The 17,250-nt window shown below is 31.1% G+C and overlaps 1 long non-coding RNA gene across 1 annotated transcript; it reads right to left on the bottom strand.

The window, feature by feature from the left end:
* Nucleotides 1–2,988: 2,988 nt before the first annotated feature.
* Nucleotides 2,989–5,527, bottom strand: LOC149060517 (uncharacterized). The gene is made up of 4 exons (XR_016189898.1): nucleotides 5,477–5,527; nucleotides 5,377–5,391; nucleotides 4,979–5,040; nucleotides 2,989–3,011 (listed from the first exon to the last, which is right to left on the bottom strand). It is a non-coding gene; the product is annotated as an uncharacterized LOC149060517 (long non-coding RNA).
* Between the last annotated feature and the right edge of the window lie 11,723 nt (nucleotides 5,528–17,250).

Genomic DNA, 17,250 nt, shown 5'->3' on the forward strand with positions numbered 1-17,250 from the left:
TTAAAAAAGGGACATTCCCGTATTATACGGGACGTCTGGCAACCCTAGACGCCACCCACGAATGGTTAGCGTCTTGATTGAGTGCACACAGAGGCTCTATAAATGATGGTTATCTTACTGGGAAACACTCATCGAATCATATTAAAGTCTCACCACCCCGAAGTTCAGATCTGCACGCATCCCTAAGATCATGTAAGTTAGGGTTGCCTGCTCAGAAAACATCCACCGGCATAAAACACGTCACCATCAGCGCCTGTAGACGAATCCGAACTTTTAAGCGAAGCGGTTGCTTACTTATACTTACATTCATAATTATTATCAAGGCAGTAGGCACGCCAACAACGACTTGATCAGTGAGCATGTTGTGGCCGAGAATATCATAAAATACAGAATTCAAGCCATCTATTACACATGGAAAAACTTGGCTGATTGGAAATCGACAAACATGTAGAAGGTTGACTCTCGACGGTCAGAATTAAAGATTAATCGGATAAATGAAATCGGTCTTTCAGAGGTACCATATATTGTGATCCACCCGATACGTATATTCAGACGTTCAACGAGCAAAAGACAAACAATGGTCCTAACATAACACTGTAAACTAAAACACTACCTATATTTCAAGCATGGTTTTATAGTAGGTTAATATTCTCAGGACCATCGTCTATGTTAATAATTTAGCTATGTATTATAAAAGACCAAGTCCACCCTACATGTATATACATATTATATAATTTATGTAAAATAGTCTTACTTAGGGCAGTGGCACAACTTGTGACAAAATCATAAGTTTTATATTTTCGTGTTATAACAGGATGACTTCTTGTTAAAATTAAAAGATAAATAAATAATAAATAAATACTATAAGTGAAAATTTGTTTTTTTAATGAAAATTATATTGATGTCTCAAGTTATACTTTCATAGTACGAGTATAACTTTATTTTGAACTATTCGTACAAACTAGGAGTCTCATCAATAGCTATGATAGTTCGAGAAGTTTGTTCAGTTATATGGAATGAACTTGTTGGAGTTTATATGCCCACTTTTACTGAACAATACTGGAAAGATATTTCAACTGGTTTTGAGAAACAAACAAATTTTCCTCACTGCATTGGAGCGGTAGACGGAAAACATATACGTATTATTAAACCAACTGAAACGGGTAGTCAACATTATAATTACCTATAAAAAATTTTTTTCTATCGTATTATTAGCAGTAGTAGACTCAGATTATAAATTTATATATGTCGATATTGGATCCTTTGGAAAGGATCCGACTCTACCATTTTTAAAAATTCCACACTTTGGACTCTATTGGCTAATAATTCATTAAATATTCCTGAACCTTCGGTATTGCCTAACACAGATGCAAATGTTCCATATTTGTTTGTGGGTGATGAAGCCTTCAGTTTATCTACAAATGTACTACGGCCCTATGGAGGACGAAACTTATCACAAAAAAAAGAATATTCAACTACCGTTTATCACGTGCACGGAGGTATGTTGAATGTGCATTCGGGATTCTGTCAAATAAATGGAGAATTTTTCATAGGCCATTGAATGTCACTACGGATTTAGCTGTAGACATAACAAATCTTGTTGTGTATTACATAATTACGTTCGAGAAAAAAATGGGTACAAATTACAAGACACGTTAACCATTGAAGGATTTGATGGACCTCTATAGTCACAACTAATAACATCAATCGTGGAGGAAGAATGGCAAATGATATAAGAAATACTTTTGCCGATTACTTCTATACTGTAGGAGCTGTGGCATGGCAAAATGATAAATAAACAATATATTATTTAATTAAAATACAAACTAAAACAGTTTTATTAATTATTTTATCATTATTATAATATATAATAATAATATTATGTAGGTTACAAGTTATATAAAATAATTATTATTAATGTAATTATACTATTTAATATTTTCGTCATTATTATAATATGTACCTACTTAGGTACCTACCTATTACTTAGCTACATAAATACATTAATTATATTTTAAAATATATCATTTTATATCATACATTATTATATTATTTGTATTATACTTTTTCGTAATCTGGGTATAACAAAATGAAAATTTATTTCCAAGCAGCTCTTTTTAAATACCTATCAGAATAGTTATTTAAACTTTTGTCCCAAAGTAAAGACCTTGCTTGGACTTCGCTGATAAGAATCTCGATATCAATATTTAAATCGTCTTCAACAAATTCAATTGATTATCAATATGGTGCCGACGTGCAATACTTCATTATATACCTTATATTAAATTATTAATGTTATATATTATTATACTGCAAAATATGTTTACCTACATTTCATTCGTTACCGACCTTTATCGGCTTGACAGCTTGTCGCATTGTAACTTGTACGTAATGCTGTGTTTGATATTGTGCTAGTATTTAAAAATTGTACAATTTTGAATTTTGTAACCTGCTCGACGCTAGTGATATCTCGTGTATCTTGTTAATTTTATTTTATATCTTAACTTTAATTTTAATTTATTTTAGTTAATTATTTTCATTAGCTTGCCCACCTTTGCATAAAATATACCAAGACCCAACTCATGTGCCTCAAAAAATATACCGGGACCCAACTTATGTACTCCATAAAGTTACCGGGACCCAACTCGTGCTGTTTTTGAAATTTGGGACCCAACTTTAGTTTGTCCATATGGTCTCATTAATTACGATAAATGCGTATAAATTAATATAATTGAAAAAACGAAATATTAACTGTACCTACACGTGTGCAAGTATACACTTCCCGAAACGTCCAGTAACTCTTTTGAAAATAAGAAAACTCTTCTCAAAAATAAAACTCTGCAGGTCCACAATTCACATTGGTGTGATTAACTCTTCTAAATTATTTTAGACTTCATCATAAGATTAGGTTTTGTCCCTTAAATATTATTCTAATATACTATTAATAGTTGACAGCGTTTTGAATCAATGGATATTTTATATTTTATATCAATGATTCCATCATTTTTTCGCTAGAAAAGCAATATTTTTTCTGTAAATGTATGAGGTAGATATTTATCAAACTTACATCTCTAGTAAAAATATTTTAAATAAAATAAATGTGTAATTTACTCGTAAATTAAACTGAGTTTAAGGAAAAAGGAATAGTAAATCAACGGGTATTTACTTTGTCATGTACAACAGTGGGTAGGATCAGCTATAGTCTGTTCAAAACCAGATGATGACTCGGCGGCGACCAGTTTTGATCGCCGCCGGTCATATTCCGCCCAAAAGCATCGATCACGTGACCGAAGCAACAGTGGGGATGTGTTAGCGCGATGTGTGGATGTGCGTATGTGCGTCATGCATTTTAAATTATTTACACACATCGGAAGTCGATACTAGACTAATTAGAGCTCCCATCCGCGGCGGCGCGTCAAGCGCTACCACTGAACAAAAGCCACGCCCATGCGCACAACTTGGCCGCCGAGTCATCATCTCATTTTGAACAGACTATATATTTATTAAATATTGTGTGCGCTCGTATGATATAAAACATTCTCTAACATAGGGAATATATATGATTATGAGTTTGGACACCACACGTTTTTCATAAGAAAATTAACTAATAACAATAAAAAAAGTTAATAAAATATAAATAGTAAGAAATATAATGTTTTTGCAATACTATTTAGGTTTTAAATGACAATATTTCTGTACGTTTAGTTGTAATAATTAAGTTGAAATAATATTTATCGATTATCCATCATTAGTTATATTGATTGATTGTTATTCATTTCTATCGATTATAATGTTTGGTACATTAACAAATAAATACATTTTATTTTATTTGCCGATCAGTGGTACACGATAAACTATACGCCAGAAATAATATTGAATCAAATGGCAACAAATATTAGCGACCATCACAAATATAAACAATTTAATTCAATATACTTCCATGCAGCAGTAGAAAAAAATAAAGTTTATTTTTTTTTAAATATATATAGTCCATTTGGAGAAAATATATTCTTAATTTTCACACAAAAAACAAACACACACACAATGTACTTATAATAGTGTGTACAATACGAACACGCACTGTGAGCCAATTGAAAGGTCGAAATTGAAAACTCTGCCATAAGACCACACAGGTCACGACATTCTTTGTGAGTTAGAGTTTATATTCTGCGCATACAATTTTGTTTAAATTCTAGATCGACAAAACGACGAATATAGTCAGAAAATAACGAAGAATTTATCAAGATCTTTCCAGTTTATAAAAAAAAATGTATTGAAACTTGAAATAAACATATTTTTTTATTAAAATATTTTTTGTCTAACTGTAATTAACGATGGGTGATTATTCTTGGAAAATTAATAAATCAAAAATAGCATTAATACTTAAGATGATGTTATATAAAAATATAAAAATAATTAATAATAGTTACCTATGTTGTGTTTGGCATGTGCCAATTAATAATAATAGACAAATATTACTTCTTTTGGCTAAATGCTTAAATTGCGTAAAAATTAGGCCAACGAAGCAAATGAGCTGAGGCAGCACTTTGCAAAATAATATTTAAGGACGTAAGCACCACAGTAGAGGGACAGTGCGGGTTTCGAGTGAGAGACGGCATATGTTTATAAGCGATTCTTAGAGACCCGTATTTTTGTGTGTTTGTTTTATGTTTAATAAACTTATTCAAAATAGTATTAATTTATTGTTCATCGATTATTTTGTGTACCTTCGAGAGATAGATATACCACAGTTATATTACAGCTAAAAACTAATATACAAAATTCAGCAACAAAATATCAATCAACCTCCCAAATCCACTTGTTACTACTTTAATGGTATATTATAAGTATCAATAACATAACCAGTGCATTTATCTCAGATAACCCTCCTCCTTCCACGATGATTAAATAGACACTGGGCAGGTATTGAGTTCTATTGAATCCCGACATGTATTAACTTACTAAAAACTTCTCTCACCCAAGTCGAACTGTTCCCACACTGGTAGGCCTCTCTCTTCACGTTTTTGACGAAGTTGTTATCTAAGCCATCAAATTGATTAAATATATATTAATATTTCAGATTTTGTAAATATGTTAAATTTTGTATTACCTATTTTGTTTATATGTATTTTGTTTTTATATATAAACTATAAACAGAGTGAGCTTAAACCAAATATTTCAACTGGCTATTATAATAGTTAATTAAAAATGATTCAAATATTTTAAAAATACGTATGTTACCCCAGCCCCCCCCCCTATTTGATTTTTTAAATTCTTTTTGCGCCAGTAATTATTGCTCAATTTATAAATATTAATTTTTTGTAAATTAAGTTTAGTACCAACATTCATCCCTTAAACTATTTAGATTAGACTTACTTAACCACTACAACACTACATTAACATAATATAATTATTAAAAAATTAATGATAAACATAATTTAACTTTAGTTGATTTTACAAAATGTTCATTACATACATTAATAATGACGAAATAAGTATTGATTTTTGAATTTGAATAATTGTATCGATACATTCATAGTTATTTCAAATATTAAAATTGATAATCTGAAAAATAATTAAAACCTATTATTATTAAATATTAAAAGTAAATTAATAGTATTTAAATTCATTAACTTTCATTTTAGAATGTTGATGTTGGTATTATTTGTACTAAGTGTAATATCAATTCATTTGCACTAAAAATAGTAAATACTAAAATAATTAATCGTGAAACATAAATGTTTACATATTTAATTTACATAACTTCATCATGACGTGATAATTGGAACACAACAACTCAATAAAAATTGTATCAATTAGTTATCAATCATATTCTGTATTCTTAGTCTTTTACTACGATCAAAGTTCTGAAATGGTATTAAAATGTATAAAGTACTAGGTTCCAAGTTAGATAAGGTAAACTTACAGTTAACAAGGTATTTTACTATTATTTTCTTATAATCCAATTCGCAAGTACAAAATAGTTATAAAAATAATATAAATTCACTGATGAAACATAACTATCATTACTGGAATGGACAAAATCAATAGCCTCCAATACAGTATTTTAATAATCAACTAATTGGACCATATTTTATGAAACTACCTATGACATTCAAATAAAATTTAATTATTATTAATAATATGTATAATATATTAGATTATTTAATATTATTAATAAATGAATAATTAATTCAGCAATAGGTAGGTACTCACGTTTTGAAGCTCATTTTTTTTTTGACATTAGTATACAATGTTGGTTACCACTCTTGGTTTAATAATTAACTAATTTTATTTTATCATAACACTTTATCATTTAGGTAGTTGGTATTATTTATAATTTTCATGAGATATTTTTGAAAAACATTCTCTTCAAGTTCAGGCAAATTGTATATCATACAACATTAACACCGTTAAATATTAATGTATAAACATGATTGAGTTAGATTTTTTCAACATTGAAAAAAGAATAGGTAACGAACATGCGTTATGTGCAAAATTCGATCAGCTGATTAGGATCTTGTTTTACTTATGATGTGAAGTCTGAAGCTGAACCCCCGAAAAATGTGAAAACGTTTACTTGCACCAACTTGATGTTAGATCCGAGGTTATTACTTATTAAATATTATCGATTATGACCGTTATGGAGACCGTAAATTGAGATTTAATGTAATTTTGACTTCTAGTTTTTATTATTGGGTATGATACATTTTTCAGTAGCAGTAAATTAAATGAATATTTAAACGTAAATAAGACGCGCTAACGGATTACTCAAATTAAATACTGTAAACGTTAAATCATTTTTTTCAATATGCTTATGAATTGTCTTTTTTGAATTTAAAAAAAAATTCAAATCAAGTAAAATATTTTTTTATTTTCTGTACAAAAAGTAATAAAGTTTATATTATACGTATAGTAATAGAGTCAACAATATAGTACTATATTGATTATATATAAAAAAAAACTTAAAAAAATTTAATAAAAAAAAAGTAGTTACATTTGTTAAATAGTGCAGTTACACCCTGTAGTATAATATATTATATGATGTTTTAATTCATATAGTTTCCAACACTTCATATTTGATGAATACTCACTGTACAATATAAATTAATCAATGATTTTAGTTTTCAAGTTTTATTTTACTTTTAGATGTTGGTTATAAAATCTTTAAAATATGTGCTTTGTACTCAATACCATACATAACAATAAACAATATTATATAGATGTTTCAATTTCAAATGTATTGTTATTTTCAAATGCATACTCCACTCTAAATAAGAATCAAAATATGATTTTTTGTTAAAATAATTCATATCGATTTATGTATACCTACCTAAAAAAGTTATTTTATTACCAAATCAACTTGAGCTAATTTTATTTCTCAAAAGTCTAGCTACTGCATAATATCTTTCTACCGACTGTTAAATTGCATTAAATTGTACGATTCATTAATTCTTACTAATATAGGTACGGGTATGTGTTTATACGAAACTGTTGAACATTTTCAGTTGGAATTTAATTAGTAATAAAATATAATTTAATCATGTTGAATGAAATTTGTTTAGACAAGAAGATGTGATTACATAGAGAAGAGTAAATGCGGAACATTATATATGTCGCTGTCGCATCCATATCTCGTTATTGTACGTTTCGCGAAATGGAACCGCGGTTTCTCCACTTCACGTAGGTAATTACACAATATGGATAATATTTTTTTTTTAATATGGATATATATAGAATGGATACCTAAATCATCATTAACGGAACTTGTTCCGTCTTTTGGATGTCCATATAGAAAAACTAAACTTTTTATTTTTATATATTATAATATATTATTATCAAATTACATATATACAAATTATTATTTATTTAGACAAGCTTGTGAGTTATGATAACGAGAATTACATTTTCAATTACCTTTAAAACAAGTACCTTTTTAGTTTGAAATTTGCCTTTACAATAACACCTAAAAAAAACCTTGACCTCAGTTAAAGAGGAGACAATTTCTTTGTCTTATTCACTTGATTGACGTGAATGAAATTTGATGTGGCTGGTTGTATATTTCCAGAACCATACCAACCTTTTAGTATGCCATGTTCAGTTCCTAAAAGGTTAAGGTCATTTTTCTGGTCGATCACTACGCCAATAATGTTAGCTGGGTTTGCAGGACCTTTATCTATCTGCTGAGCATAAAATTTGTCATGTTACGCACTTGTAAGACGGAGATAACACATGCGGGTATCACGTCCTCTTAATGGAATTTATAAAAATACTTTGTTCATTTAAAATGTAATTAGATTCTAGACAACATATTAAATCAAGTTTGATATTTACCAATTTTTAAATATTTCCATTTATATTTATTCATCCATTATGAAAAAAACTACCTACACATAATTTAATTTAAAATGTCATTCACATTCTTAACATTAATTAATAATTACTATCATTTAGGTACCGTTTTAATTAATTAAGTTAATGAAATTTCAATTTCATTTAAATCGTACCACAAAGATTGATCAATAAATTTCAGGTTATGAACGAAATAATAGGACTGTGTATAGTAGGTTTTAAAATATATTTTTTTAAATTTTATTATTCATAAAATCATAACAATATTTTCTCTCGAAATTAAATATATTTTTTTAGAATTTGTAACATTAATCGATATCAAATGACTTCGATTTTATATAAGTTTTACAATGTTACATGCGTTGTTTTTATCGTCATGAGCTCATAACCGCGGTTTTACATGAAACAATGCTTTAAAAGTTGTGTGGATATAGATTATTTTCTTTAAAAATGTCTATCATATTAAAACTCTGAAATTATTCCTAAAGTTTTTTTTTTAAATTTCAATAGAATAATAATAATAATAAATATATAATATATTTAACCATAATATTACTCTAATAAAATATTCAATCATAAATTCAAACTATCCAAAACGATTTAATAATACAATTATGTAATTTTATGCATTAACAATCAACATTTATATAATAATTTTTAAAATACAAAATATGTTCAATTTCCTGATTTTTATTTATAAGAAGTCAAGAGCCACAAAATTGACTTGGGATTGTCTAATGTCAGCCGAGCTCAGTTCATCTGCTTTATGCTCAGTTACAACAGCTGCTACATGTAGTTAATCATTTGCTCTTCACCGACACCAATAGCACCCAACTAATTATCAACTTAAAGATAATGCCAGATTTGAACAAATCCATATAAAAGTTTGCGTGGCACTGAAACGTTATTGAAATGACTAAGATACTTTCGAATGTCTCGCTAATCTGAATCATTGGCCATGGAATTTTCGTTTTCAGTTCATAAGAGAGAATATGCCCGGTGTCACACTATCTTGGATCAGAGGCGTTCTTCAATTGACTTGATTTTTTCCAAAAGTTTTTAAAAATATTTGTACGTCAAATGTCAGTTTCCAACAGTTGAGACCTAATGAAGGCCGCGTCGAAAACCAGGGTGAATCAATTTTTGAGTTCTATCACGACAAGGTGAAGTTATACAAGGATTGATCACCACCTTTTACTGAAATAAGAGACCATGTATTGCAGTCTCTTTACTCTAGAATTTGGCTTGGTATGCGCCAGGTAGGATTCACAAACATTGTATAAAACTGCTAACAGATTTACAAGACTGACAACGGCTGACCGATTTCCGGAATGCAAGATTTGCAGTTAGAAATTCCCAGCAGCAAGGAAATTGACCATGGCATGAGCCTTACGAAGTAAAGAAGATAAGTGTTTTTTAAAGGCGGACAGTGCCGCAAATTATACTGCACCTCAAAGCGTGCTAGGAACAAGTGGTTGTGACCTTTAAATCATTTATGTACAAATGGGTTCAAATGTTACAATTGTAACGGGCTTGGATACATGACTCACGATTGTATGAAACTGAAGCACCAAAAGAAATGTAGCAATTTTCATTAGGACGATCACGAACAAATTCGAGACAGCGTCAGTATAAAGATATCTAGTATTTAAGCAAAGGGAAGTACTACCTCATAATACATTTGTTAAGTCGGTGTATATTAATGACAACAAATGTTAAAGAATGATTGATACAGGGTGCTCGGTATGATGGTATCCCTGATCAGTTCAAGTGCTGCTGTAGAAAGTGGAGTCAAAATGGAACCGAATGTGAAGGCATTATTCGTTAAATGTGATATAACGTTTCTGTTATAACGGTCCTTGGGAAAATGACGTCAGCCATCATAATAGATTACAATTAATATTACAAATACAATTTGTATTGTACCTGAGAAAGCAATACCTGTCGACTTGTTGATTAGAAGGAACCGGTTAGATTTATCGACCGTAAATTACTATAAACCAAATAACGGATTAACTACAAATTTTGCAACAATGGATTTAAGACAAATTAGCTAGATTCTCTACATGCCAGCGGCCAATTGGAACGAATAAACAGTACCTTAATCCACATGCTTAGTGTCACCAGTGAAGAGCAATGTTGTTGAGATCAAAAATAGTCTACTGCTTACAATAGAATTAAGAAAATCCTTTTTAAAAACGTACTCAGATATTACCCGAAATTCCACAGCGAGGTGGATATGTAATTGATCCTAAACCAAAATTCACAGACATCATCGCATATGGTTCAATCTGAAGTGAAACTCAACATTGAAAAGCAGCAGGTCAAAACCAAGGAGGTATATAACAAGGAAAGATTTACTGTGACACACTCCACTTGAGGAAAATTAGTAATAACACTTTCTCGTAAATTACCAAAATCATTAAATAATGTGAAACTTTTTTTATTTATTATTAAAATAATATTATTTGTTGAGCTACATTAAACTCACTTTTTTGTTATAGCTATATATTCTCTTCTATATATATATATCTTCTATCCATATAAAGGAATTAGTCCTCCGGAGGGATCACCGTAGAACCCAAATAACATGGCAAATCTGCTTGAAATTTTTAGGATGGATTAATATTATAATTTCACCGTTCTTTAAGAAAGGATTTTTGGAATTTCAACCCCTAAAGGTCAAATCAAATGGTTGAAAGTATACAACAGTGGTGCCATCTATCAAGCAATATCTAATGTTATTAATTTTATATTTATTTATTTATATTATTAAACTAGCTTACCCGGCAATGCTATTGCAAGATTTCTCAAATATTAATTTGCTATTTACCTACTGGATGTTAAATTATTATTTTTATTTTAGACTACTTTTAGCCACGTCTCCGTGGTAATGTGGCCATATAAATTTCGGATTCTTCATAATGTTGAAAAAAAATTATATCGCTTGAGTCAATAGCAAAATTGATGTTTATTTCAATTTTTTTTTATTTAATAGATTTAACGTACGAAGAGCTAAAATTAGAGTTTGTGTATGTATATTTTATAGGTATAACTATAGATGGAACAAAATATATGAATATGCCAATAGTTTGGTAATTCAAAAACTTTAAAAATTTCTTTGTAAACGACGTTATCAACTTTTTCTGGATCGGCGGCAAAAATAAATAAATTAAATTTGGATGTCACACATGACAGGGCGACGTATAGTTGACCATGAGAAAAACATTGAACGCTAAGGTCAATTCCAGCAACGATAATTTTTGTCCCTGTGCTTTATTTATAGTCATTGCAAATGCTAATTTAACAGGAAATTTAATACGTTTAAACTTTAGAGGTAAATCTTAGGGTATAATTGGTATTCTTGGTATTAAAATAGTTTTTCGATTACCACAGCCCGTTAATATTATGCACTCAATCAATGAATTTCTCAATTTTTTGATTTGTAGTCTTGTACCGTTGCAAGTGTGGGTGGGCTCAAATTTCTCATTAAAATAATTGGTCCCCTATTTTTAAAATCCGTGTATGTGGTGGGACTCCAGAAGGCGTTAAAGAGTTAAGAAATTTAGTTGGGAAATGGACTGCATCCTACTTTTCTAAAACTGTATCAACTGAATAGTACATTTGTGATTGTGCGTCAAACCTAGATAGAATCAAATCATTTAATTTGTCGACTTGCTTATTTGTTGGTGACAAAATAGCCCTTTCTTGAAACCATTTCAGTGATTAAGAAGATATATTTTAAATGTTCGGGTACACGTTTTGAATCAATTTTGTTATAATGGGTACTGAATTACAGAAACTTTTAACATTTATTTTATCATTCGTTGCTTGAAATTCGCGATTGCTATTAAAGTTAATCTTTGGCAAAATTTATATTATCTTTACCGGAGCATAGCACTCTTATATTAGTTTTAAGTTCTAATAATTTTATATAAGTAGGATTTTTTAAAAGAAGCGTTGAATTCATCAGCTTTTGTCCCTCTTGCTATCATAGGCAATTTCTGACGAAAGTCTCCAGAGAACAATATTGTGCAGCCACCCATAGGACTATTATTATAACGCAAGTCTCGCGTCGTTCTATCTAAAGCTTCAACTGAAGTCTTTTGGGACATTGGCGCTTCGTCACAAACAATTAGACTACAGTCCTGCATCAATTTACCAGTATCACTTTGCTTTGTAACGTTACAGACACTCGTAGTATCGTCACTATCATATTTCAAAGGAAGTTTAAATGTAGAATGAGCTGTTTAGCCCCCCTACTAATAGCGTAGCTGCAATGCCAGATGACGCTACAACAAGAGCAATTTTTCCACCATATCTTACTTTTGCAAGAAGCAAATTTATCAAAAAATCTTTACCCGTGCCCCCAGGAGCATCTAAAAATAATATTTTGCCTATAGGAATCATATACAATTATTTGTTCTCTGTTTAATTGATTTCAATTTTGTACGGACAATAATAGTTGGTGTTGATCATAATTTCTCTCTCTTAAACACTGAATATTAATTGTTGTCCTATTTATGTTTATCGGTAAAGGAAAACCAAAATGTACTAAAGATTTTTCCGATAAAATGTCCACTTATTTGTTTAATTCAAATAAAGCTTCATCTTATATACTTTTGTCAAAACTGATATCATTTGATGACAGTTCCTATGCTTCGCTATTGCAAGATTTCTCAGATATTAATTTGCTATTTATCTTCTGAATGTTAAATAATTTTTTTTATTTTAGATCACTTTTAAATTATAAGTCATTGCAACCTGTGTTTTTTCGTGAAGATACCTCGGTCCCCCCGTAAAACTTAATGGCAATATAAATAATTGTTCAATGTTATTGCTTAGTTAGTTCATTTGAGCGCAACGCGTCCTGTAGATGAATATAACTTTCAGCCACGTAATGTCTTTTGATTGTGTCTCATAAACGCCAAACGCACGGATTCGATTTTGGCATACTGATCAACTATATATTGGTTAAATAACATGCCATATCTAAGTAAATGATTTGAATTGTTGTGGCGTTCCATTATGCGATAGCAATAATAGTTTATACATGAAACTTTTTTTTGTGTAGGAATTCTAGTTACAGGATCGTCTTGAGGTATATCTGTCGAGTATCCATTTTCGCCGTAGGGGAGCATTAATGGATATTGAAGACTGTCGTAAGATCGGTGCAATTCAGAAATTATTTGAAGATTGTCATCATGATATCACAGTACAATATCTCTTTTGTCGAATTGTTGTCCTGTAATTATAACGGCTACATCACTCGGAGACGGAGCATTGCAACGACCGCGATGTTCACCATTCGGAACTTTGTTAGAGAGAATTACCAATTTATAGTCTGTAACATTAGAAGGAACGCTTTCAATGGCTGTTTTAAAAGACTTTACATGTCTATTATGAGTATTTAACATGTCTTGTAGGGATCTCATTAATACGCTGTCGAAGATCTCTCTTGAATTTATGTTACATCGTGTAGATACTTGTGTATCAGGATCGGGAATAAAATAAATCAGCAAAAATTTATTATCATCAGGATTATATGGAAAAAGACTGCCGGCAACGTGGTAAACCTGAACCCGCTGCTTACGAATTGCGTCCCGTATAAAAAGATATAATACTAATTGCGTCCCGGGTTTTTCTTGAGCACGTCTGAATTGCGCCCCTATTATATTGGAACAGTCCTAATAGTGACTGGCTAGTGCAACAGTGTCTCTCGGCCACCTTTCGGGAGGCTAGATACACTTAAGCGCTCGGCCTAGACTACTACGACTGTTTTCCTACGTTTAGTCCCACCGTTAGTCAAACCGCCGCAGTTCTCGGCTACCCGTACCGACGGGAAAGCTATAACGTGCCAACCACCACCGTTGCCATCGCTAGTCAAGCCGCCGCCGTTCTCGGCTACCCGTAACTACGGACAAGTTAGAGCGTGCGGATCGCCCCGTTGCCTTCGTTCTTAAAACCGCGATCGTTCTCGGCTACCCGTACCGTTGGGAAAGCTAGGACGTATCGACGGCTGTCATTAGCAATACCGCAAACGCGAGTCTAATACTATTATCAATAATAATATTATTTTGACGGACAGAGTATATCAAACAAAGACCGCCGCCACTATCGAATATATCACAGATAATTACCCGCATCTACGCGAGTAGGATTATTGTCGGTGTCATTAGTATCGCCGCCGCTGATAGAGTAAGCAACATCGTTCGTATCCACAGAGACTGTTATTTCATCTTTTCTAATAAGTATTAATCATACGATTACTTATTATAATTGGCAAAACCGTGAGTACCTTAACTATTGTAATTGTGAATGATAGATTGTTAAAATCGCGAATTATATTATATTCCTATACGTATTACTATCGTATGAGTATACGTTAAACTATTTATGTGAAACTATTGTAATTATATGTATATTGTATGTTGTATAAAAAAAAATCTAATTGAAAAGACTATTAAGTAAATGTTAATATTATTAATATCAAACTCTTGTTATAATTTATATTTTTGTAAGGGAAATATATCTAAAATATGAACCGTTACAAACTACATTTTTTTTTTTAAGTGCGGCAAATTTGCCGATCCAATAACCTGATTACTTTGTATGTAGGGTAACCCGTCACTGGTGACAAATTTTCCACTGATGAGGATAAGGTTCATGATATGGAAAATCCTACTGTATACGCTGGTTACTGCGAATTGTTTGCTGCTGGCAATATTTTTCCATATGTATTTGAAATGTATTATAATAATAATTTTTATGCCAAATTTGGTGTAGATACATTCCCAGTAAAAAGATTGCGTCTAACCGGAAATATTAATAGTGGGCATTTTTATGTTTATTTATCTATTTTTAATATTCCAAATTTTACAGAAAATGTATTTTTTTACTTCGGAGAGCGATTTGTCTATTTGTAATAATGTTAGTGTCACAGATAATTTAATTAATAAAAATAAGAAGCGTTGTCGTGCTAGATGTACAGATAGACCTTGAAGCAACCAAGTCAAGGAAGCTAAAAAAATGACGAGAAAACATTTTTTGGTCTGAAAATCCATTGCACAAATGGAAAATTATTAAACTAACTGGTCTTGCATATGACATTGATTATAAAAATTACATTGGCACTATGAACTAAAATTGTAAATTTTGTAACGCTCTCAAATGGAAAGGCATTTAAAAAAATTTTTTAACCTGGCATGTGCTACAATTTAGGTAGATAAAACAAAACTCGATATCTTGCTGCAGCCACCAGAACCGTTGCGCAATTTACTCATGGGTAACCATTCTGATCACGATCATTTCATTAATCGTACAAGGAAATATAACGGTTGTTTTCAAGTGATATCGTTTGGTGCTAAAACAAGTTGTCGAGGAAGGTTTTATGCCATTTTTTAAAGTTCAAGACCAAGTATACCATTTGTTTGACAGTTTGATTCAAAACAGTATGGAAAAACCAAAATTTGTACAAATATATTTTGTTAGCGAAGATGAAAAATAAGTTCAACTTAGATGTTCTCTTTATCCAGAAGCTAAACGACCATTAGTCAAACAGCTACAATATATGCTGCACACTGAAAATAAGTATATTCGAGAATTTAAAATCACCGTAGAGAATGCAAGTCAACATTTTACTAATTTTAAGTTGGTGATTAACGCCGATAAAAAACGTGCTGATGAACACAACGGCTAATGAAGAAGGTTTAGTAATAGTTGGGCAGCTATTTAAAAAAAAAAGATATTATCATTCAAAGCCACGATAATCGACTACAACGGATAGACAGATTCTACGACGCACTTCAATACCCTCTAATGTTTTCAGCGGCATAGCCAGGATTTTTTTTCGGGGGGGGGGGGGGGGGGGGTGGGGGGGGAGGGAGGCTGATCAATTTTTTACGCAGCGGTGCATTAAATACCATTAGCACGGCTGAAGTTATAGAAAACTAACAAAATAAAGATGACAATTTAAAATTTGTAAAATACAATTTAAGACTTTTTGAGTGAATATTGTAGACCATTGAAATAATTTTTAAATTGTATTAACATTTCGGGGGGGGGGGAGGGGGCTGCAGCCCCCTCAGCCCTCCCCCTGGCTACGCCGCTGAATCTTTTATTATGGAGTAGTTGGATATTCGATAATGTTTTACAGAATAATACTCAGAAGGATGCAAATAAAAAAATTCCCCTTAAGGATAAAACTGTGTCAGCTTCTGACTTTTATTCATACAGAATTAAGGTCAGAAAAGAACTATATAATAATTTACTTCGTTGTGGACCACTGTTAAACCAATATTTAGGAGAAATGTACTCAAAAATAGAGACCGAAAAATAAAATTTTATCAGAAATCGTCAAAAAAAGCTTGGAGCAGATAAATATATACATTTAAAAGACGCCGTTGGAAGACAAGATGGTTAAGCAGATCAACTTGGAACATTATTTGTGATGCCATTATATTTTATAAGAGGTCCACAATATATGTATGGACGATCCCAAGATGCACTGACGTACGTTCGACACTATAGCAGCTCAGATTTATTCATAACTTTTATGTGTAATCCAAAATGGCAAGAAATCTAAGAAGCACTTCTACCAGGACAAAACATTACTATCGCCCAGACATCATTGCAAGCTTTTTTAATTAAAAAGTTAAGAAGTTAATGGATTTATTGAAAAAAGGTGATTTGTTTGGGAAATTAAGGTGCGATATATTATATTCCATTGAATGTCAGAAGCGAGGCCTACCTCACGTACACCTATTTTTTTTCACAAATAAAAATATAAATATAAAAAAGGAAAAGAAGCACATACACTGAAAATTTGAGACCAAAGTTTGGGTGTGCTCTGAAATGCAATATTCAGAGCATGTTAAAATAAATATTTTTAACTAATGC

The sequence above is a fragment of the Diuraphis noxia genome, unplaced genomic scaffold (genome assembly GCF_037042655.1).
Source record: "Diuraphis noxia isolate RWA-SAM2 unplaced genomic scaffold, SU_Dnox_SAM2 contig0001, whole genome shotgun sequence".
Classification (NCBI taxonomy): Eukaryota; Metazoa; Arthropoda; class Insecta; order Hemiptera; family Aphididae; genus Diuraphis; species Diuraphis noxia.